The sequence below is a fragment of the Chiloscyllium punctatum genome, chromosome 25 (genome assembly GCF_047496795.1).
Source record: "Chiloscyllium punctatum isolate Juve2018m chromosome 25, sChiPun1.3, whole genome shotgun sequence".
Taxonomy (NCBI): Eukaryota; Metazoa; Chordata; class Chondrichthyes; order Orectolobiformes; family Hemiscylliidae; genus Chiloscyllium; species Chiloscyllium punctatum.
The window spans coordinates 25,404,016-25,426,186 of NC_092763.1; the positions used below are offsets into that span (position 1 = coordinate 25,404,016).

The 22,171-nt window shown below is 43.0% G+C and overlaps 1 pseudogene; it reads right to left on the bottom strand.

Moving 5' to 3' along the window:
- The window catches only part of LOC140495628 (sodium- and chloride-dependent neutral and basic amino acid transporter B(0+)-like), a 70,157-nt pseudogene that overhangs the window by 21,361 nt on the left and 26,625 nt on the right, over positions 1–22,171 (bottom strand).

A 22,171-nucleotide genomic window follows, 5' to 3' on the forward strand; every position in this document is an offset into this window, starting at 1 on the left:
GTCCAACAGGTTTAATTGGAAGCACTAGCTTTCGGAGCGACACTCCTATCACCTGATGAAGGAGAGTCGCTCCGAAAGCGAGTGTGCTTCCAATTAAACCTGTTGGACTATAACCTGGTGTTGTGTGATTTTTAACTTTCTTGAAGTCAGTGTGTGTGTGTCCCTGCCTTGTGGACAGTGGACACAACACCCCTCTTGCAAGAGCGTAATAAACAATACTACTGATTCAGATCTTGTCTCGGACTGAAATTATTGAAATGAGTGAGCTTTGTTTCTCACAATGAACAATTTAAGTGAGCACTCAGCAGATAGCAAGGTACTTGGAAGCACAGAAGAACCTTGAGCTACTTGTCCACAGATCCCTGAAGGTGGCAGCTCAGGACAAAAGGGTAATTGGGAAGGCATTTGGGTTGGAGCACGGGTTATAAATTCATAGATTTAACTTTAATCCTACAAAGTCAGGTTCGGTTTCTTCCTCAGCCATTTTAACATTATTCATGAAATGTGTTTGACAATCTCAGAGTTCATCGGCTCCATCACGCTGACTTTCTCTGCCTTCTACTTCTCCTCCTAAGTCACTCTAAGTGCACTTAGAAACACCACCCAGCATTGAGAATCTGTATGAATTAAACTCATTGAGACTGTCTGTGACTTTCAGTTAGGATGAATTCATGAACAGTTCATTGAGTTTACTTGTACATCTTTGTTTGGAGAGGATCTGTTGTCAATGGTTCCTCTTGTGAACAGTTAGATACTGTCATTCCGCAAGGTGTTCACATTTTCTGTTCATCCTTCTGTCCAAGGACTTTACTTGTTTAGATTAGATTAGATTACTTACAGTGTGGAAACAGGCCCTTCGGCCCAACAAGTCCACACCAACCCGCCAAAGCGTAACCCACCCAGACCCCTACTCCTACATTTACCCCTTCACCTAACACTACTGGCAATTTAGCATGGCCAATTCACTTAACCTGCACATTTTTGGATTGTGGGAGGAAACCGGAGTACCTGGAGGATACCCACGCAGACACGGGGAGAATGTGCAAACTCCTGAGGCGGGAATTGAACCCGGGTCTCTGGCGCTGTGAGGCAGCAGTGCTAACCACTGTTGCCACCGTGCCGCCCACAAATGTGATGCTTATTATTTTTTTAAACCTCCCTGATCATATGTTGCTGTTTCATCTGGGCGTGCTGGTTTTAGGAATATATTTCCAGTTTCTAAATTGAACAGTCTTGTTCACATTCCCATCCTGTTGTAGCTCCCTCAGACCAGAACAGCCTCCAGTTCGGACAGTGCACTGCTCCCTCAGTAATGTACCGAATTATCACCAACACCTTGTGATTGAATCAATATTCACAAGTCACCGTATTCTCAACAGAGCTGTACCAAATATATTATCAGTACACTTGTTAGTTTTAGCCTGAACTATGTACGGAAACAGAGCAAAACATTTTAAAAAAATACATACCTGTGTCACACAAAGAAGGTTAAGGAAATAAAATATCAAACAAATACCAATTGTCAAATAAAGGCGTTTTGTTCGAAGAAACTTGGGGAACAGGTCAAGAAGTGCTGTTATAACTGTTTCTGAGAGAGAAAAAACAAAAGTTAAGTGAGATTAGGAATTCATGAATAATTTACACAGTCCCAGAGATAGCCAACACTGGAGAGACTGAAGCTCTGCAGACCAGAGGGACAGATCAGGACTAAGTCTTCTGTGCCAGGCAGAATCTAACGAGATGTGTGGAGGGAGGAATGGAGAAAAGAACAGAAGGCAAATTCAAAAGGTCACAGTCAGGTCACAGGCCCAGTACATTCTGCATGCAGGTGATTTTGCTGGAATTGGGTGAACAACAGAAATTGCTTCTTGCCCGGCAACAGTGAGTGCCATTTCCATGGCAACCTCGGGCCCGACAAGAGATGCTGCTGCAATCTTTCCAACGCTGGAAGGATTCCATGCTGTAGGAAACATAAGATCATAAGAAACAGGAGGAAGAATTGGTTATTCAGCCCCTCAAGCCTGCTCTGCTGTTCAATAAGATAGTTTCTGATCTGATTGTGGTCTTACCTCCACTTTCCTGCCAGTCCCCCAGAATCCTTAACTCCCTTGTTCATCAACAGTGTGTCTGAGTCAGTCTTGAATATATTCAATGGCCCAACTCCCACTGTTTCTGTGGTGGAGAATTCCAAAGACATAATGACATCTAACAGAAACTATTGCTCCTCATCTGTGCCTCAAATGGAGACATTTTCTTGAACTGTAATGCTCAGTCGAGACCACTTCACACTCACTCAGCTCATAACTTTCAATTCTCACAGAGAGTTGCATATTTCAATAGGATCACCTCCCATTTTACAAAACTCAATGAGTACAGCACTAACCTTTCCTCAAAGTAATTCATTCTTCCCCGGGGAGTCAATCAGCCCAGTGACTCTCTTTCTAACTGGCTCCAATGCAATTACCCATTTCCTGAAGCAAGAAAGCTAAAGTTGTATGTTGTACTCGAAGGGTGGGCTCCCCAAAGTCCTGTGTCCCCTGAGAAAGTGTTTGCTACATTTTTCTGTTGTTTCACTGGATGTGGTTATTGCTAGTTTGGTCAAGATTTGTTGCCCATCCCTAATTGCCCTTGAACAGATTGGCTTGTTCAGACATTACTATGGATTGAGTGTGTGGATCTGATTTCCTTCCCTGACGGACATGAGTAAATCGATAGATTTTTACAATAAATGGTAGTTTCATGGTCAGCACCACCGATGATTAACTTTATATTAATTACAATTCAAACCAACGCTCACAGGACATTAGTCTGGTCCTCTGGATTAACAGGCCAATGCCAATACCACTACAACACTATCTTCGCCATTTATACACCATCCATACAGACTTTGCATCCTGGTGACAGGCTGAACACAATTACCGACCACCTTTACCTATCCCCAACTGGAGCCAGTTAATCTTCAGTGGGACAGCAGCAATCAGAGACCATCCTGTGGAAGAATTAGTGATTTGGAGCTATGACTTCAAACAGTTTTAATTATTGTCCATATACCCTGAGAAACATTCTCAACCAGGCATTGGGGAAGTTTTTCTCTTACATTGCTGACCTGTACCTTGCTGATACAGACAGACCTTTGGGAATTCCCAGACTCTCACCTGCTCTTTTTAACGACAGTACTGATGTGGCTGGACCAGTTTAGTTTCTGGTGGTTGATAATCCCCTGGATAAGGGATCGTGGGGAAGCAGCAAAGATCAAATTTCAAGGAGAGCTGGTTAAATTCCTTTTATTGGCATTAGTCACGGTCTGGCACTTGTCTGGTGTAAATGTATAAATATGAGGTACTCTATATTTTGTCCAGGTTCTGCTGTATGCAAACACAGATTGTTTTAGTCTCTGAGGAGCTGAATGATCGTTGGTCATTTCGGAAAGTGAACCTAGATTTTCATGTCAGACTTCAGTGAGAAATTCCTTCCATAAAGGACATTACATACTAGATGGCTTTTTTCAACAATTTATTAGTTTCATTATCACCATTCCTAATATTTAATTTTCCTTCCAACTTTATTTCATTGATTCAATTCAAATTCTTCAGTTGCTGAGGTAAAATTTGACTTTGTGTCTCTGGATCATTGTAGTAACAGGAGAGTGTCATCATTCCTCAATGCATTTGATCTCATCCCGTTCCCGTTAGTCTGCCTAACACTGGGGAACATTTTCAAGATCTACCTCAAATTACACAGTGGTTATCCTCAGATGGTTACAGTGCCCGAGAACAAACTGAAAAAATATTAGCTAGTCTGATCAAAGAACAGGGAAGAAAGAGCAGCCTGAACAAAGTGGATCTGATTTCCTTCCCTGATGGACATGAGTAAATCGATAGATTTTTACAATAAATGGTAGTTTCATGGTCAGCACCACCGATGATTAACTTTATATTAATTACAATTCAAACCAACGCTCACAGGACATTAGTCTGGTCCTCTGGATTAACAGGCCAGTGCCAATACCACTACAACACTGTCTTCCCCATTTATACACCATCCATACAGACGTTGCATCCTGGTCACAGTTTTGTGACCTTTTATCAGGTTGCTCCACAGCCTGCGAAGTTCAACTGGAAACAAACCAAGTTTATCCAAACTCTCTTCTTAGCTAATACTCTCCAAACCAGGCAACATCCTCGTAAAACATTTCTGTACTCTCTCCAGTGCCTCCACACCCTTTTGGTCATATGGTGACCAGAACTGCTTAGAAGGAATCCTGAGGGACAGGATTTACATCGATTTGGAAATGCAAGGACTTATTTGGGATAGTCAGCATGGGAAATCATGTCTCACAAACTTGATTGAGTTTTTTTGAAGAAGCAGTAAAGAGGATTGATGAGAGCAGAGTGGTTGACATGACCTGTATTGATTTCAGTAAGGCATTTGACAAGGTTCTCCATGGGAGACTGGTCAGCAAGGTTAGATCTCATGGAATAAAGGGAGAAGTAGCCATTTGGATACAGAACTGGCTCAAAGGTGGAAGACAGAGGTTGGTGGAGGAGGGTTGCTTTTCACACTGTAGGTCTGTGACCAGCGAAGTGCCATAAGGATCGGTGCTGGGTCCAATACTTTTTGTCATTTATATAAATGATTTGGATGTGAACATAGGAAATGTAGTTAGTAAGTTTGCAGATGACACCAAAATTGGAGATGTAGTGGACAGTGAAGAAGGTTACCTCAGAGCACAATGGGATCTTAATCAGATGAGCCAATGAAGTGGCAGATGGAATTTAATTTAGATGAACATGAGGTGCTGCATTTTGGAAAAGCAAATCAGAGCAGAACTTACACACTTAACGGTAATGTCCTGGGGAGCATTGCTGAACAAAGAGAGACCTTGGAATGCAGGTTCATAGCTCCTTGAATGTAGATTTGCAGGTAGATAGGATAGTGAAGGAGACATTTGGTATGCTTTCTTTTATTGGTCAGAGAATTGAGAATAGGCGTTGGAGGTCATGTTGCAGCTGTATAAGACATCGGTTAGGCCACTTTTTGAATATTGCGCGCAACTCCTGTCTCCTTTTTTCGAAAGGATTTTGGAAAACTTGGAATGGTTCAGTAAAAATTTATAAGGATGTTGCCAGGGTTGGAGGATTTGAGCTATTGGGAAAGGTTGAACAGGATGGGGCTGTTTTCCCTGGAGCATCGGAGGCTGAGGGGTGACCTTAATGAGGTTTATAAAATCAAGAGGGGCATGGATAGCATAAATATGCAAGGTGTTTTCCTTGGAGTGGGGAAATCCAGGACTAGAGGGCACAGGTTTAGGGTAACAGTGGAAAGATATAAAAGAGACCCAAGGGGTAAGTTTTTCATACATAGATTAGATTAGATTACTTAAAGTGTGGAAACAGGCCCTTCGGCCCAACAAGTCCACACCGACCCGCCGAAGCGTATACCACCCAGACCCATACTCCTACATTCACCCCTTCACCTAACACTACGGACAATTTAGCACGGTCAATTCACCTAACCTGCACATTTTTGGATTGTGGGAGGAAACCGGAGCACCCGGAGGAAACCCATGCAGACACGGGGAGAATGTGCAAACTCCACACAGAGAGTCGCCTGAGGCGGGAATTGAACCCGGGTCTCTGGCGCTGTGAGGCAGCAGTGCTAACCACTGTGCCACCGTGCCACCCACATAGGGTGATGCATGTATGGAATGAGCTGCCAGTGGAAGTAGTGAATGCTGGTAAATTACAACATTTAAAAGGCACCTGGATGGGTATATGAATAGGAAGGGTTTAGAGGGATATGGGCCAAATGTTGGCAAATGTTTAGGATATCTGGTTGGCATGGACGAGTTGAACCGAACAGTCTGTTTCTCTGTCTGTACCTCTCTCTGACTCTATGTGGCTGAACTAAAATTCTATGAAGCTGCAACATGACGTGCCAATTTTTATACTTTCTGCCACAGCCAATGAAAGTAAGCCAGCATGACCATCTTATCCACAAGTTTTATCCCCTTCACAGAACTATAGACCTGATTGCCTGGATCTGTTGGTATGTTAATGGTTCTAAGGGTTCTGCTATTTACTCTATACCCCCCTCCTTCATTAGACCTTTCAAAATGCCTCAACTCACATTTGTTCTGATTAAATTCCATCTGCCATTTCTCTCCCAAGTATCCAGACTACCCATATCCTGCTGCATTCTTTGGCTATCCTTTCATTATCCACAGCTCTCCAATCATTGTGCTGTCTAATCAGACTTACTAATCAGACATCTAAATTCTGCTCCAAATGTTTTACACTTATTGCAAAAAACAGGGGTCCCAGCACTGATCCCTGTGAAATATCACTGGTCACAAATCTCCAGTCAGAAAAATATCCTTCTGCTACTATTCTCAGTCTCCTCTCACAAGGCAATGCTATATCCACCGTACTGGCTCACCGTGGATCCCATATGACTTTACCTTCTCCACCAGGGTATTGGTGTCCCTTCCAATTTAGGTGCAACCCACCCTTCTTATACAAGTCCCATCTGCCCTGGAAGACATCCCAATGATCCAGATACATAGAACCCTCCATTTTTTAAGACTCTCTACAGTGTGGAAACAGACCCTGCGGATCAACACGTCCACACTGATCCTACAAAGACTATCCCACCCAGGCCCTTCTACACCAGCTCTTCAGCCATGCATTCAATGATGTCATCTTCCTCTTCCAGGCCTTGCCACCATGTGGCAGAGGGAGAAATCCTGAGATTACAACCTTAGAGGGCCTGCTTTTCAACTTATTACCTAACTCCTTGAATTCCCTTTGCAGGTACCCGTCACTCTGCCTGCCGATGTCTTTAGTACCAATGGGGCATTTTGCTGGTCATTCCCCTCATGCAGCTGTGAAGCAAAAACAAAAATTGCTGGAGAAACTCAGTAGGTCTGGCAACATCTAGGCAGAGTTAATGTTTCAGGTCCAGTGACCCTTCTCAGAACTGAATGCAAAAATGTTCAATCACCTTTCCCTCCACAGATGCTGCCAGACCTGATGAGTTTCTCCAGTAATTCCTGTTTTTGTTTCAGATCTCCAGCATCCACATTTCTTTGTTTTTTTCGTTAATACAGCTATGTACCTATTTAACTCAAACACTTTGATGTCCCATTGAGACATTAAGCAGAGAATCAAAATAAGTAAAAGAATGATTCTTATCTGAAGGGAAGTCCACATTTGAGATGTGGGAGGCTTTCGAAGATAGGTTAATGGTAGTGCTGGGCATGCATGTCCTGTTGAAGGCAAACGATAGGAAGGGCAAGATTCGTGAACCGTGGATGACAGAAGAAATTGTACAACTAGCCAAGATGAAAGGGGAAATGTAAATAAGGTCTAGGCAGCTAAGAACAGAACGGGCCCTGGAGGAATATCGGAAGAGTAGGACAAGTCTTAAACAAGGAATCAAGCGTCTAAAAGGGATCATGAGATAGCTTTAGAAAGCAGAATTAAGGAAACTCCCAAAGCATTTTATTCTTATATAAGAGGCAAGCGGATAACTAGAGAAAGGATTGGCCCACTAAAAGATAATGAAGGAAGGTTGTGTGCCAAATCTGAGAGAATGGGTGAGATTCTGAATGATTACTTTGCATCAGTGTTCACTGAGGAGAGGACGATGATGAATGTTGAGATTAGAGATAGAAGTTTGATTAGTCTGGATCACGTTGGCATAAGCAGTGAAGATGTGTTGGGTAGGCTAGAGGTTATTAAGGTGGACAAATCCCCAGGACCGGATGGAATCTATTCCAGGTTGCTGAGGGAGGTGAGAGAGGAAATAGCTGGGGCCCTGACAGATATCTTTGTGGCATCCTTAAATACAGGTGAGGTGCTGGACGACTGGAAGGTTGCTCATGTTGTCCCCCTGTACAAGAAGGGTAGTGGGGATATTCCGGGTAACTACAGACCAGTGAGCCTGAAGTCGGTGATGGGGAAGTTGCTGGAGAGTGTACTGAGAGATAGGGTCTATTTATATTTAGAAAAGAATGAGCTTATCAGTGACATGAAACATGGTTTTGTGCAGGGGAGCTCGTGCCTTACCAACTTAATAGAGTTCTTTGAAGTTGTTAGATGAAGGAAGGGCTGTTGATGTCATATACATGGACTTTAGTAAGGCGTTTGATAAGGTTCCTATTGGAGACTAATGGAGAAAATGAAGTCACATGGTGTGCAGGGTGTTCTAGCTAGGTGGATAAAGAACTGGTTGAGCAACAGGAGATAGAGAGTAGTAGTTGAAGGGAGTTTCTCGAAATGGAGAAAGGTGACCAGTAGTGTTCCACAGGGATCAGTGCTGGGGCCACTGTTGTTTGTAATATACATAAATGATTTGGAAGAGGGCACTGTTGGTATGATCAGCAAGTTTGCAGATGGCACAAAAATTGGTGGAGTAGCAGAAAGCATAAGGGACTGTCAGAGAATACAGGAGGATATAGATAGACTGGAGAGTTGGGCGGAAAAGTGGCAGATGGCTTTCAATCCAGACAAATGTGAGGTGATGCATTTAGGCAAGATTAATTCTAGTGCGAGTTATACAATGAACAGAAGAGCCTTGGGAAAAGTTGATGGGCAGAGAGATCTGGAAGTGCAGATCCATTGTACCCTGAAGGTTGCTGCACATGTGGATAGATTGGTCAAGAAGGCATATAGTATGCTTGCCTTCATTGGACGGGCTATTGAGTATAAGAGCTGGCAAGTCATGTTAAAATTGTACAAGTCATTGGTTCGGCCGCATTTAGAATACTGTGCACAGTTCTGGTCGCCACATTACCAAAAGGGTGTGGACGCTTTGGACAGGGTGCAGAGAAGGTTTACGAGGATGTTGCCTGGTATGGAAGGTGCTAGCTATGAAGAGAGGTTGAGTAGGTTAGGTTTGTTTTCATGAGAAAAAAGGAGATTGAGGGGGGACCTGATTGAGGTTTACAAAATCATGAAGGGTATCAACAGGGTGGATCGAGACAATCTTTTTCCCCAGAGTGAAGGATTCAATAAAGAGAGGTCATGCTTTCAAGGTGAGAGGTCATGCTTTCAAGGTGAGAGGTGGAAAGTTTAAGGGGGATACACGCGGCAAGTACTTTACACAGAGGATGGTGGTCGTCTGGAACGCGTTGCCAGCAGAGTTGGTAGAGGCAGGCACAGTAGATTCATTTAAGATGCGTCTGGACAGATGCATGCGTAGGTGGGGAGCAGCGGGATACAAATGCTTAGGAATTGACCGATAGGTTTAGACAGTATATTTAGAGGGGCTCAGGCTTGGAGGGCTGAAGGGCCCGTTCCTGGGCTGTAAATGTTCTTTGTTCTTTGTTCATTCATCCACTAATATCATAAACAATAACTTCTACTTCAATATAATCATACTGATTCAGATAACTTCCTATCAAGAAAGTAGAAAATGATTAGTTCAGTGAAATAATGTCGCTCTTACCTAAACCTGCAAACTGAGTGTCCAGTCCCAGAGTGAGCAGCATGAAGAAAAATAAAATGGACCATAAAGGTGCCCATGGCAACTGGGCAAGAGCTTCTGGATAGGCAATAAAAACCAATCCAAAACCTAAACAGTGGATAGGATTTATATGGTAATGTTAGTGACGCTTACAATAGACAGATGGAACCTAAACTAAAGATTAACAGCATTGGTGCCAATGAAAACCCAGAATGGAACAAATGTCAGCAGGCACTCCTGCTGTGGCATGTGGCACGTTCTGATCATAAGTGTGATGATGGATGTGCTAAGCAGCACCCAAAGACTGTGATGTCAGGCAGGGTAGACTCCTTCGAAGCATGTCAGACAAGTGGCCCAGAGAGAGAGGATCAGCGTGGATCTGCTTCTGTGGGACCCCAACAGCTTCTCTGGGTTCCCAGGTCAAATGTGACTAACAGCTACAAAACAAAACAGCTTGCTAAAACCAAACCAAACCAAACCAAAACCTGAACTGGGAGAAGTGGACAGTCCCCTTGCATTGTTTAAGTGCTTTAAAAAAAATTACAAAGCTTTTTCAAGTAGATATTTCCAGACATATCGGAACCTCTGCCTTTATGACATTGCTGAATTCAACTGTACAAGCCCAACCCCGGTTTTGTGTTTGGGTGGATAGAGTCTACCACTCTTTAGGTCCAACTGTAGAAATTTCAACAGTTAAATATTCAAACATTTAAAACACTACTGTCATCTATAAACAAGTTACATGTATGCTTCTGCACACACCAGAAATCTTTCATGTCTCATGTCACGGACTTGAGTAAAATGGGTTAAATTAAATTATTTTAGTTGTTCTCATCTTCAGACTGTAAATGGATGTGTTTTATATTTTTGTTTGTTCCTTTTCAAACAGGTTGCTGGATGTTTTCTAAGTCCAATTTCCAAAGTCTCTCTTTAGGATTAAATTAGATGTACGATTTAATCATCCGTTCACATCAGGGAGTGGGTTTTGCAACACTTGCACATGCTCAAGCATACAAGGAAGAAACAAAAGGAAGTGAAAGAATTTGTTATCATTAATAACTTAAAATCCAAAAACATGGACATTCACTTGCTTTGTCTGAATTCAGAAAGTTAATGTCCAGGGAGGGTACATTTCTGATGAAGCTCAGACTGCAGCATATTTAGCTGATTATAAGCAGCAATTGCAGAATTCCTTTTAATTATGATTATGGGCAGCATAGTGGCTCAGTGGTTAGCACTGCTGCCTCATAGCACCAGGGTCCCAGGTTTGAATCCAGCCTTAGGTGACTGCCTGTGTAGGGTTTGCATATTCTCTTTGTGTCTGCGTGGGTTTCCTCCGGGTGCTCTGGTTTCCTCCCACAGTCCAAAGATGTGCAGGTCTGGTGAATTGGCCATGCTAAATTGCCCATCGTGTTAGGTCAATTAGTCAGAGGGAAATGGGTTTGCTTGGGTTACTCTTCAGAGGGTCGGGTTGGGCTGAAGGGCCTGTTTCCACACTGTAGGGAATCTAATCTAATATGAGATTTGATCCATTTTTTCCATTTCTAACAGGAAAATGTCTGGGAATTAGATTTTGTGGTAATTAAAGCCTGCGTTATGCCTGGCATCTGGCTATGGTCAATACTTAGAAGACTGCAGATTTGGTTGTACCAAAATAAGACAAGGAGACTCCATAAATGACAATGCAAATTTTCAGGATCAAGAGGAAATACACAAGTCAATTTTTATGACCTGGTTAGTAGCTACTGTTGATTGGCTGAGTGAGATGATAGTCCATCAGTACTTCTTCAGGTGTAATGAAGATTGATAGCTCCTTTTTGTTACCAAGTCTAACTGGGGAGATGGAGTATCTACTATTCTTTTCTACTTGTTGAATGCAACACCGACACAATGAAAGTTGGACACTGCAAACTGATGGTGGTTTAGCTTTATCTTTCATAATGATACTGGTGGAAGTTTTTCAAACTGGCAGGAAACTTGCACATTATCTGACAGGTAGCAGCCATTTTCAATTCAGAAAAGTCAATTTTAAAATAAGCAAAATGTATCAATTGTAAGAAAATGTGTTTTTTTCACAACCTGATACTCTCGTAGAGTTATTGAGATGTATAGTATGGAAACAGACCCTTTGTTCCAACTTGTCCATGCCAACCAGATACCCTAAATTGATTTAGTCCCATTTGCCAACATTTGGCCCATATCCCTCTAAACCCTTCCTATGCATGTACCTGTCCAGATGCCTTTTAAATGTTGTTATTGTATCTGCCTCCACCACTTCCTCTGGCAGCTTCCTTCATACATGCACCACCCTCTGCATGAAAAGGTTGCCCCTCAGGTCTCTTTTAAGTCTTTCGCTCTCACTTTAAAACATTGCCTCTTGCTTTAGCATTCCCTATCTCAGAAAAAGGCCTTGCCTATTTGCCCTATCCATGCCCTTCATGATTTTATAAACCTTGAAAAGATCATCCCTCAGCCTCCAACACTCCAGGGGAAAAAATCCCCAGCCTATTCAGCCTCTCCTTATCGCTCAAACCTTCCAGTTACAGCAACATGATTGTAAATCATTTCTGCATCCTTTCAAGTTGGACAATATCCTTCCTATAGTAGGGTAATCAGAATTGTATACTTTATTCTAAAAATGACCTCACCATTGTCCAATTCAGCCATGACATGATGCCCCAATTCCTATACTCAATGCACTGACCAATGAAGCCACCTCCCCTGTCAAATGCCTTCTTTATCACTCTGCAGTTGAGATAAAGACACATCAATTTATTATGGAATTAGACTGAGACTGTGAGTATAATCTTATTGAAATATTTGTTTGACTATCCATTTTGTCTTTCGGAGCATTGTGTTAAATTGTGATACAGAACCGTTACAAAAATATTGATGTGAATTTACAGCCAACATTCCTTCTTAATTGGAGACATTACAGTCTTTAATATTTACTTCCAAGTAGAGGCAAAAGCTGTTAAAATTTTAAGTTAATCTGATTCCTTAGTTTTCATGAACTCCTTGTTGAACAGTTAAATCAACAGTAACATTTTCAATGACAGAAAGTGTATTGTTTGTTCTAGTCTGACTGGATATCCAGTTGTGAACTGGTCTATATTTTGAAAACAGTCTCCAAAATGTCCAATTTTATATTTATCTTCATCCATCTCTCGGATTAAAACTTACTTGCTGTGAGATTTGGATGCCTTCCCTTTCTGTGTTTTTTTAAGTTTTCATCATTTTGACGTTAGAATTATTTTGCAGTAGTTAAGGAGTTCCTGCTCCTTCCTGCAGTAATGGATGTTTTCTGATTTTTTTTTGTTGTGGCTCCCAATCTGCTTAAAGCAAATCTCTCCGCAGGGCCAAATGTCATAGCAATGACATGCGATCTCTCGGCAAATTCCAATAAATCACTTCACTTCTCAGCCCAGATTTCTTGTGCTGTTAGTGAGGTTTGTTTTTCTCTCTACTCCAGTATAATTGGATTTGCTCCTGTCAGTTGTTTGGAGATAAGTAAAAAGTATTCAATTAGATTCCCTACAGTGTGGAAACAGGCCCTGCAGCCCAACGCGTCCACACTGATCCTCGGAAGATTAACCCACCCAGACACATTTCCCCGTGACTAATGCACCTAACACTATGGGCAATTTAGCATGGCCAATGCACCTAACCTGCACATCTTTTGGAATGTGGGAGGAAACCCACACAAACACAGGGATGTGCAAACTCCACACAGACAGTCGCCTGAGGCTGGAATCAAACCCATATCCCTGGCGCTGTGAGACAGCGGTGCTAACCGCTGAGCCATTGTGCTGCTCCCTGTGCTAGCCAGGTAGATCATACATTAATACATACATTAATACATCAGGATAATAGAACAGAATGTAGAATGTGGTGTTTCAAAAACACAGAAGGTGCAGAGAGAGATCAACTTTAATATTTGAGAGGTCCATTCAAGAGTCTGATAACAGCCGGGAAGAAGCTGTTCATGAATCTGTTGGTACATGTTTTCAAAGTTTTGAATCTTCTGCCTGATGGAAGAGGGTGGTGGAGAGTATAACCTGAATGGCAGGGGGCATGGATTATGTTGGCTGTTTTTAGATTACTTACAGTGTGGAAACAGGCCCTTCGACCCAACAAGTCCACACCGGCCCGCCGAAGCGCACCCACCCAGACCCATCCCCCTACATTTACCCCTTACCTAACACTACGGGCAATTTAGCATGGCCAATTCACCTGACCTGCACATTTTTGGACTGTGGGAAGAAACCGGAGCACCCAGAGGAAAACCACGCAGACACGGGGAGAACGTGCAAACTCCACACAGTCAGTCGCCTGAGGCGGGAATTGAACCCGGGTCTCTGGTTCTGTGAGGCAGCATTGCTAACCACTGTGCCACTGTGCCACCGTGCCACCCACAAACCTGAGGCAGCAAGAAATATAGATGGAATCAATGGATGGAAGGTTGGTTTGTGTGATGGACTGAGCTGAGTTCACAGCTCTCTGTGGTTTTGTGCAGAGCAGTTGCCCCATTCCAAGCTCTGATGCTTCCAGATAGGATGTTTTCCATGGTGTATCTATAAAAATTAGTAAGAGTCATTTTGGACAGACTGAATTTTCTTTGCCTGCTAGAGGCATTAGTGTGTTTTTTTAATTGTAGCATCGATGTGGATGGACCAGGACAGATTGTTGGAGATTGTTACTCCTAGTAACTTGACCATCTCCACCTCAGCACCTTGATAAAACAGGGGTGTGTATTTTGCTTCTCTTTCTGACGCTGATAACCAGGGCCTTTGTTTAGCTGACATTGATGGACAGATGGTTGTCTTTGCCCTATGCCACAAAGCTCTCAATTTCTTTCCTATACTCTTGTTGTTGTTTGAGATCCCACCTATTATGCAAACTTATACATTTCATTCACATTTCAGCTCACTGATTTTAACCGGACTGGTAGTACATACTACTGCCTCCAATGAAACAGTCTACATGCGCTTCAAGTTCCTTCTAATCCATGGGGTGTGTCCTTTGCTCCTTTGTACATACTGGGGGGGGGGGAACCTTTTGCTCCTCTTCCTGAAGCCGCTGACCAGGTCCTTTGTTTCGCTGACATTGATGAACAAATTAGAACAAAGAAACAAAGACTGCCTAAACCTTTCGCCTATTTTCGAAGGATCTGTATCCCTCCACTCCCTGCCTATTCCTGTATCTGTCTAGATAGTTCTAAAATGTCAATATCATGCCCGTCTCTACCACCAAAACTGGCAACGCTTTCTAGGTGTCCACCACTCTCTGTGTAAAGACCTTTCCACTCATAGCTCCCTTGAAGTTTTCCCCTCTCACCTTGACATCGTGACCAAGTAATTGAGTCCCCCACTCTGGGAAAAAGCATTTTGTTAGATGTCAATCAGGACCTCCTCAATCTTCACCTTTCTAATGAAAATAATCCTAATCTACTCAACCTCTCTCATAGCGAATGCCTTCCATATCAGGCAACATCCTGGTGGACTACCTCTGCACCATCTCAAAAACATCCACATCCTTTCGGTAGCACAACTGTATGCAGTATTCCAAATGTGGCCGAACCAAAGTCCTACACAACTGTGACCCGCTAACTCTTGTACTCAATACACTGGCCTTTGAAGGAATGCAGGCCGTATGCCTTCTTGACCACTCTGTCAACCTGCATTGCCACCTTCAGGGTACAATGGACCTAAAACACCCAGATCTCTCGCTCCATCAATTTTCCCCAGAGCTTTTTCAGTTGCCGTATAGTTCGCTCTTGAATTGGATTGTTCCAAAATGCATCACCTCACATTTGCTCGGATTGTACTCCATCTGCCATTTCTCCACTCAACTCTCGAACCTATTTATATTTTGCTGTATTCTCTGACAGTCCCCTTCACCACCTGCAACTCCACCAATCCTAGTGTCATGAGCAAACTTGCTTATCAAATGCCTTACTGAAGTCCATGCATGAGACATCTACAGAACGTTCCCTCATCAATCAACTTTGTCACTTCCTCAAAGAATTCTATTCAGTTGGTAAGACAAGAACTTCCCTGCACAAAACCATGCTGCCTATCACTGATAAGCCTATTTTCTTCCAAATGTAAATAGATCATATCCCTCAGTATCTTCTCCAGCAGCTTCCCTACCACTGATGTCAGGCTCACCAGTCTATAATTACCTGGATTATCCCTGCTACCCTTCTTAAACAAGGAGAAAATAGTAGCAATCCTTTGGGACCTCACCCATGTTCAAGGATGCTGTAAATATGTTGGTTAAAGCCTCAGCTATTTCCTCTCTTGTTTCCCTTAGTAACCCGGGATAGATCCCACCTGGAACTGGGGACTTGTCCATCTTAATGCCTTTTAAAATACCCAACACTTCCTCCTTCCTTATACCGATCTGACCTGGAGTAATCAAAGATCTATCCCTGCACTGCCAACCTTATTATCCTCTGACGGTAACCCATCTACATCCCTCTTGGACCTGAGATACGATTACCTCCCTGTAATGCTTCTCAATAACCCCCTCTGCCTCCCGAATGATCCGAATTTCATCCAGCAATAGCTCCAGTTCCCTAACATGGCTTTTGAGGAGGTGGGGTTGGGGGCACTTCCCGCAGATGCAGTCAGCAGGGACACTTGCGGTGACCCTTACCTCCCACATTCTGCAGGAGGAACATTCAACTGCCCTCACCTCCATTCCAACTATTCTAAATTCCCAACAAGCCATCTGAAAATTAAAGGAGAGGAAAAAAGACGAGTCACCTTATCAATCCAGCGCACAGGATGTTTCTTTGGTTAGAGGAGGAGGGTGGGTGGGAGACACTATCCGAGTTGCGTTTGGGGTAAAGCAACCACCCAAATACAAAGCCACAGTTAACCAAGCAGCCCACCACACCACTACCACCCCCTCCCCCACCCCCAGCATCTTCCCATTAGGCTGCTGGTCACCGCTGTCGCTCTTCCCACTGCAACCGCAGGAGAGAAAAAGACATGCTTGTCTTTATTGGTCAGTGCATTGAGTACAGGAGTTGGGAGGTCACATTGTGGCTGGACAGGACGTTGGTTAGGCCACTTTTTGAATACTGCATACAATTCCGGTCTCCCTGCTCCGGAAAAGATGCTGTGAAACTTGAAAGTATTAAGAAAAGATTTACAAGGATATTGTCAGCATTGAAGTGTTTGACTTATGGGCAGAACCTGAAAAGAGTGTGGCTATTTCCCTTGGAGCATCGGAGGCTATGAGGATTATAAAATCAAGGGGCATGGATAGGGTAAATAATTATGGCCTTTTCCACAGGGTGAGGGAGTCCAAAACTAAATGTCATGGGTTTAGGATGAGATGGGAAAGTTGTAAAAGGTACCTGATGGTCAACTTTTACATGCAGAGGGTGGTGCATGTATGGAATGAGGTGTCAGAGAAAGTGTTGGAGGCTGGTACAATTACAGTATTTAAAAGTCATCTGGATGGTTATATAAATAGGAAGGGTTCAGAAGGATATAGGCCAAATGCTGGCAAATGGGACAAGATTGATTTCGGATATCTGGTTGGCATGGACAAGTTGGACCGAAGTGTCTGTTTCTATGCTGTACATCTCTGTGATTCTATGACTATAACTCTAAGTGAATCCTTGTATCCATGCTTGAAGTATTCCTTGACTCTCCTCTGACATTCCCAGGCTTCTCCATTATCCTTACACCATTCCAATGGGTGGTGCTCATCATATTCCTCAGAAATGAAAACCTGCCACCTCATTACAACAACTCCAAACCCAACACCGGATCCTTGGGAGAGGGAGCAGGAGAATGATGAAGAGGTCAGGATGAGAAGGGATTAAATAGAGATATTTGATTCCTTTCACTCTAGAGAGTTATCTCTGAGCTGATACTCAGATCTTAGATTTCCAGGGATCTAATCCCCAACTTAGTTGTTGCAGAGTTCCCACCTCTCAATCCATCTTCTGTTGAACATCACAGTGTGCTATAAGACCGTACAATATTGGAGCAGAAAAATTAGTCTGTTCTGTCATCCAATTATATGCTGATATTTTTGTTGACCCCATTCTCTTGCCTTCTCCCTCCAACCCTTGTTCCCCTTTCTAATCTCTGTCTTAAGGCACTCACTGACTTGGCCTTCCAACCCTCTGTGGCAATGAATTCCATAGATTCACCACACTCTGGCTGCAGAAAATCCTCTTCATCTCACTTCTAAAGGCTCATCCATTTACTCTGAGGCTGTGCCCTTGGGTCCTAATTTCTCCGAAGCACAGAAACATCTTTCTCCATGTCCATCCCATCCAGGCACTCTGTTCCCTTTGTTATCAGCTCAGAATTCCATTGAGATCCACAATAAATATTTATAAAGTAATGAAGATAAGGATAGTTAACTAATGAGAGACATCATGTGATGCTGTACTCCTGCATTCACTCAGACCAGGAAGATTGACTCTGCAGTTACCTGACTGTACAACCTCTGCGATAGGCTTGTCTTGTACATGAGCCATGTGTCCAAGGACTGAGAAGATGGCGAATCCAGCATACACACTCGTAGCACAATTAACAACACAGACAACAATGGTATCTCTGTAACAGTTGTTATGGAATTTGTTGTAGGATGACAGAGTTATTAAAGCTCCCATGGCAACTCCAAGGGAATATAAAATTTGTGTTGCAGCATCTTTCCAAACCTGGTAAATAAAAGGAAGAATTAATCAGGGCTGAGAGATTTCCCTTCATCTCATCTAACTGATAAAATTACGTTATTGTGAGGAGTGTGGAGTGGGTTGGGGGTTGGTCCCACAATGAATGAGTAATCCTCCTCTCTCTTAATCACATACACATAGACTAACCTCACACTTCCTTCTTATCGGAGATCATCAGCGGTACATTTCACAAAAAAATAATCTGATTGGTGGATACGACTCTCCATCACTTTCCATGTTTACTCAGAACTCAGATGTTGATGAGAGTGAGGACAATGTTTTTCTCCAATTTCCCCCAATATTTATCCAGTCACTGAAAATGATTGATTCTTTTCCAAAACATTTCAGAAAGAAGCAATATGGAAGAAGTTTCAATGAATCCAGTTCCCTCTCATTCTTTCTGACCCAGTTTTCCAATCCCTTCTCCCCCATCACAACCCTTGCCAACCCATTCCATGACATTTTATCTTTTCCCTCCCTACCATAGCCCTCTCCAACCCTTCTCACCCCAAAGCAGCAGCATGATAGAAACTGTAAACTAACTCATTATGATTTATCATGGGGCTCTGTTAAAATTTGGCAACATCCAAACTGAGTGTTCTGTAGCATTTAAACAAGAGCCCCCTAAAGCAACAATCAGGTTGACAATTGACGATTCCAGGTTGTCAACAAAATCAAACTGAAATAAAAAGCAACTATATTAAACAATGTGAACTTCAGTCAATTCGAATATTACACTTACCTCAGCATCAGCCAGTTTGGAGAAGTCTGATTGGCTCCCAATGTAGAATTGAATTCCTTTATTGGCTCCGTCCAGGGTAAGCCCTTGGATCAGGAGTATGGTCAGAACCATGTATGGGAATGTCACGGTGAAATAAACCACCTGAGTGTGGAGAGTAACTTGTTAGATTTCCCTGTATTACTGGGACATCATTGACCACACTGAACTGTACACTAATAGGAGAGTAATCAATGTCGAGAATGAAACAGAAAGGGATATTTCCTCAACACTACACCAGACTCAATGTCCATTGTTCAACAGCAGTAACCCCAAAAGACTCCTCTCCTACATCCAGATACTCAGTCTAACTCTCATTCACAATCCTGTTACCAGGCTCACACCCAGGTCTCATTGTTCCCACACACCTTCAGCTGTTCAGCTGATCCTTCACACAATAAAATGGTTAGAACCAGTGAGATAATGATAATGTCTGCATCTCCTGAGTCTCCCGCAAGATGGATCACAGTACCACAGGGAACAATGTTGCAGGATCAGCACCAGGGAGTAAACTGAGTATGATGGTGTGTTTTTGCTTTCTGATTTACATTACCTCAAACTTGTTGCAGTAATTGGACACATTACGCAAAACAGAAGGACTATTCCTTCTGCATATTCTCAAAATACACCTCACTATCATCCTGTTGTCTGGTATAATCATGGTGATGGTTATAAGTGAGACTATGGATATCCTGCTACCCAGCCCATCCTCATCCCAACCTCATCTCTTTTCTAATTGTCTACTTTTAGGTCCCCAGCCTGACCGGTCTCAGTGTCCCATGGAGGAAGAGGACAGCATCTGTACCACTTTGATGAAGAAGCTCCTGATCTGACACTCAGACACCAACTCAAACATTGGCATGACACTTGTGTTGGAGGCTGGTATCAAACTAGGACCAACATTTGGTGAGTCACTGGGTGTGAGTGGACTACAGCCAAACAAGAATGATTCACATTCCAGCTCAGTGCAGGGCAAGGTCAACAGGAAGCCCTGCCACAGGGGACCCAGGTGAAGACCTCGATGGGGATGTATACAGAAGAATGCTGATGAGAGGGACGCTGCGATGCTGTATGTATTAACGGACCTGTCAGACACTCTTAAACCTTCAGGATGGATGGTGGAATCAATCAAGGCTTCATTGTAGCTGAAGACATTTTATGAAACTTGATCTCTCCACAACCTCTCTTCAATCTCCCTCAAATGGTGCACACCCACTCCCATTGCTGCCACTATATCACTGCCAAAGAGTTTGGTACGTTTTGAATGGGGCGGCACAGTGGTTCAGTGGTTAGCACTGCCGCCTCACAGTGCCATTGAATTGGGTTTGATTCCATCCTCGGGTGACTGTCTGTGTGGAGTTTTCACACTCTACCCATGCCTGCGTGGGTTTCCTCCGGGTGCTCTGGTTTCCTCCCACAGTCCAAAGATGTGCAAGTTAGATGAATTGGCCGTAGTTTATTGCCCATATTGTTCAGGGATATGTAGGTTAGCTACACTAGTCAGGGTTAAATGTAGAGTAGTAGGGGAATGGTTCTGGGTGGGTTATTCTTCGGAGGGTTGGTGTGGACTTGTTAGGCTGAATGGCCTGTTTCCACACTGTAGGGATTCTATAGTTATTCTGTCTAACAATTCCTGGGGAACTATCCAGCTCAGTACATTGGAACTAAGTTTAAATTATTATGGAAGGTCTCAATGAGCAGGGAAATTGTCCATCGGAATTTTCAATTTCTTGGTTATTTTACACATTGATCTGTGTGTCAGGGTTTCCACAAGATCCCAATGGGTATCTTCGGGCATATGTCTGCTCTCCAATGATACAGAGATTAAAGGCTTTGGACTAACATTTCCCTCAGGCCTGAAGTGTTGATGTATTATGGACCAGCTCCTCAATGAGACACTGTCAGCATCACCTGGGAGATAACCAGCTACTTCACAAAAGGGCTTCTAAATTCAAGTTTTATTGTTGCAGAAATCTGTATTTTGTCATTAGTTTTAACTCTATTCAAGACTTGCCTTTCCTGAAGATTTGATTCCGTTTGATAATGCTGCCCCCATTATCAGACAGACCAGGAGCAGACAAAGAGCTAAATACCAGACTATCTCCCCAGTCTCATCCATTGAACTGGAACGGCGTAAAACCACTTTACTAAAAATAAAAGACAACAGAAAAACATATTATACAAGGACACTGTCCATTACACACACTTACTATCAGACATAAATGATCTGGAAGAGGGCATTAATGATCTGATCAGTAAGTTTGCAGATGGCATGAAGATTGGTGGAGTAGCAGAAAGCATAGGGGACTGTCAAATAATAAGGAGAATATAGGTGGACTGGAGAGTTTGATGGAGGAGTGGCTGAGGAAGTTAATCCAGGCAAATGTGAGGTGATGCATTTTGGAAGTTCTAATTTTCAAGAGAACTATACTGTAAAAGGTAGAGCCTTGGGAAACATTGATGGGCAGAGAGATCTGGGAGTTCAGGTCCATTGTACTCTGAAGGTAACTGCATAGGTGGGTAGAGTGGTCAAGAAGGCATATGGTACACTTACCTTCATCAGATGGGGTATTGAGTATAAAAGCTGGCAGGTTATGTTAAAATTGTACCAGACTTTGGTTCGGCCACATTTAGAATACTGTGTACAGTTCTGGTTGCCACATTATCATATGGATGTGGACACTTTGGAGAGATTGCAGAGACGGTTTATGAGGATGTTGCCTGGGATGGAAGGTGCTAGCTGTGAAGTGAGGTTGAGTAGATTAGGATTGTTTTCATTAAAGAAAAGGAGATTGAAGGGGGACCTGATTGAGGTCTACAAAATTATGAAGGGTATGGACAGTGTGGATAGAGATAAGCTTTTTCCTAGGGTAAAGGATTCCAGAATGAGAGGTCATGCGTTCAAGGTGAGAGGAGAAAAGTTTAAGGAGGATACACGTGCATCAGGTACTTTACACAGAGGGTGTAGGTGCCTGGAATGCGTTGCCAGCAGACACAGTAGATTCATTTAAGGTGCATCTGGACAGATGTATGAGTAGGTGGGGAGCAGAGGGATATGGATCCTTAGGAATTGGGCAACAGATTTAGACAGTGGATTTGGATTGACACAGGCTTGGAGGGCTGAAGGGCCTGTTCCTGGGCTATAAATTTTCTTTATTCTTTCTTCCTTCTTTGTTCTTAAAACCATCAATTGATTATAATTCAATTCAGTTTTATTT